Source organism: Agrilus planipennis, unplaced genomic scaffold, assembly GCF_000699045.2.
Source record: "Agrilus planipennis isolate EAB-ADULT unplaced genomic scaffold, Apla_2.0 scaffold70, whole genome shotgun sequence".
NCBI lineage: Eukaryota > Metazoa > Arthropoda > Insecta > Coleoptera > Buprestidae > Agrilus > Agrilus planipennis.
The window spans coordinates 1,304,039-1,307,192 of NW_020442458.1; positions in this window are offsets into that span (position 1 = coordinate 1,304,039).

Consider the following 3,154-nt stretch of genomic DNA (forward strand, 5'->3'; position numbering starts at 1 on the left):
GCGAGGCGCCGGGCGGTTGCCCTGCTCGCCACCTCAAAGACCGCCCCTGTGTACCTCTTGTTACTCACCGTCACTGATGTATTGTAGATACAGTAAGGAAAATAGGTAAAACGTTTAAATTATCGCATAAACGAAAATTACTTTCTAAGACTTTTATAAATACTAAATATGTTACATATTGTACAAATGTACATAATTTTCAACATTACTGTTTGCAATTCATGCAAATATGGTAGATAACCACAATTAACAAATGGGTGCATCAAGCATAACATACGTAAGAAAATTCTTAAAATTACCTAAAGTTAATTGTCAGGAACTAGGAAGTTGACACTTCTACTTCATAAATTTCGAACTTTCTTGTGAATTATGTACTACCTAGCGGAAGTCCTATAGTTCTCGAAGGGGTTCCACAATTTTTAATAGGAAATCAAAACGTGAAACTTCATGCCGCATAGTTTTATTGTAGAAAAGGAGTTGCGATACCTAAGGAATAGAATAAGTACAGTTCTACAATTCTTGATGGTTTTTGAGAAAAGTTCTGCAAAAAAATCCGTAAAAATTGTAGATTTCCAAAAATTTCTTCTGTCCTAGGTTCACTAAAGATTGACCTCTCTATAAGTTCTTAGTTTTAAAATATGCCGAATTTAAGCAAAGTAATCGCGAGTATTTGCAATAGTTCTGAGCACCAACTACCGCAAGTTGTATATTTCTTACCCCAGTTTCCACGCCCAGAACTATTTTTAGGTCTAAAAGAATATATTCAGCGAATCATAAGACTGCAAAAACGTAAACGGGTACGAACCACGAATTTCTAGAGCAGTTCTGAATTGAACTATCCTCGTCTGAGTATTTCACAACCCCGGAATTCTCCATCCCTTCTATAACTCCGAGTTGCAAGCAATTTTTCTACTGAAAATGGAGTTACTAACTTAAAAATCAGGACCTCTTACGAATTGCAAAGTAAAGCAGTCCTAGCTAGATCTATCGCCATCTGAGTATTTTACACCCCCTGAACTTTTTCACCCCTAGAACTCCGGAGTCCTGACCACTTTGGCTTGCAACTCGCCAAATATCTCATTGTGGGTTGAAAAATGGCAAAAACTTAGAGTTAGAGATATTCTTCGGTGTGAAATACTTCAGTTAGAAGTGCTGTAGAAATTCGCGATTTTTGTGAGGCAGTGACATTTAGACTTGTAACTCGCCAAATATTTCATTTCAGGTCAAAAAAGTGCACAGCACTTGGAGTACTGTAAAGGAAATGCAGCTCCTAGTACATATAATTCAGGATAGTTGTGGTCAGAACTTCAGTAAGAACTTGCAATTTGTACGAATTTGCATTTTGTTGGCCGGGAAAAATGTAACAGGACTTTCGATGCAATTCTTTATGGACTGCCCAGAACTCCGGCCAAAATTTGAAAAAGAAAATTTTTAGTCTTCAAATTCTAAGCAAATGTTTTTTTGCAAAACTGCTTGCAAAAACCATCAGGAATTCCAGAACTTTCTATTTCTAACCCCCTCAAGTATCAGAATCCTTCTTCTATATAAAAAGGGCGCGGTATGAAATAAGTACTTCAACACTTCATATTTTTGATTTCATTACTAAAACTGCAGAACTACCGCCGCACCCCATACCTAGAATTATAGCACTATCCCTACAGTCCAGAACTCACAAGAAAAGTCAAAATGGATGAATTAGAGGTTCCAACGTCTAAAGTTAAGCGGAAAATGTAAAAACTAGCCACAATGGTGTATAAATAATATAAACATGTTTTCTATTAACAGCATAATAATGCATTTCATTTGAATAATTCGTATAATTTATAATAAACAATAACCGCAATAGGTTCTTTGACTGATAAATTATTTATTTATAGTAGCTCTTAGGATGAAAATTTTCAGATGTATCAATTTATAAAAAAACAGTTATTCAAACATTAACTATAGACAACTTCAGAATGACATAGCAGTAACCATAAAATGACAATAAAGAACGTTAAGTTCTTGACCAAGAATTCATCTAAATTACCTAGATAACTAAATTAATAGTTCTCATCAGCACACCATAGGCAGTTTCTGTAGATTACCGACCGAACTGAAAAAGACTTGCAAAGATATTTATTTCCAAACTGAATCCACGACCAATGTACGAGGTCTGTTCAAAAAGTATCACGAATTTTTTGTTTTTTCAAAAAGTTATTAATTAATTCATGAATATCTATTTTGTCCCCTTCAAAGTAATCTCCACCAGATATTATACACTTGTGCTAAAGTTTTTCTCAATCCTCGAAGCACTTCAAAAAATCATCAGCTCCTCCTTCGATGCCGTCTTTATCACCTCAATCTTAGCGTAACGTCGTCCTTTCTTGAGCCTCTTCAATTTCTGGAACAAGAAAGTCATAGGGGGGCAGATCTGGTTAATACGGTGGCTGCTGCATTATTAGTGTGTTGTTTTTGACCTAAAATTCGCGCATAAGCAACGATTTGTGAGCAGGGGTGTTATCATGGTGGAAAAGTCAATCTTTGTTCTTCCACAAAATCCATGCGTTTTTGGCGGATAGCTTTGCGCAAATTGAGCATAACTTGTAGGTAATACTCCTTATTGAACGTTCTACCCTGTGGTAAGAACTCATGACTCACGACGGCCCTGCAATCGAAGAAAACCTTCAAATTCGACCTATGTTGGCGCGCTTTTTTCAATCTTAGCTCGTGCAGCAGCTTCCATTGAGATGATTAAGCTTTGGTTTTCACGTCATAACCATAAACCCATGATTCGACACCAGTTATGACCCTCTGAGTCAAATTTGGGTCATCGCGGACCAACAGCTCCTTAGCAATGTTAATGCGATGCTGTTTTTGGTCGAAATTGAGTAATTTTGGTACGAATTTCGTAGCGACTCGTCTCATGCCCAAATCACTCGACGATTGACCAATACTATCGGGTTGTTCGGAAAGTCATTTCGTTTTTTCCCGACAGAGGATTTAATTGTATTCTTTGCACCCAACTTCACATTTAAGCCGTATAATTTTTATATCCTTTGAGAGCTCATATAGCAAGGCTTGTGTGTGAAAAATTCCAATTAATTCTACGCAGTAGTTTTTGGTTGGTGCCCTTTTAAATATGGAGAGCGATAAGCAGCATTTTCGACATATC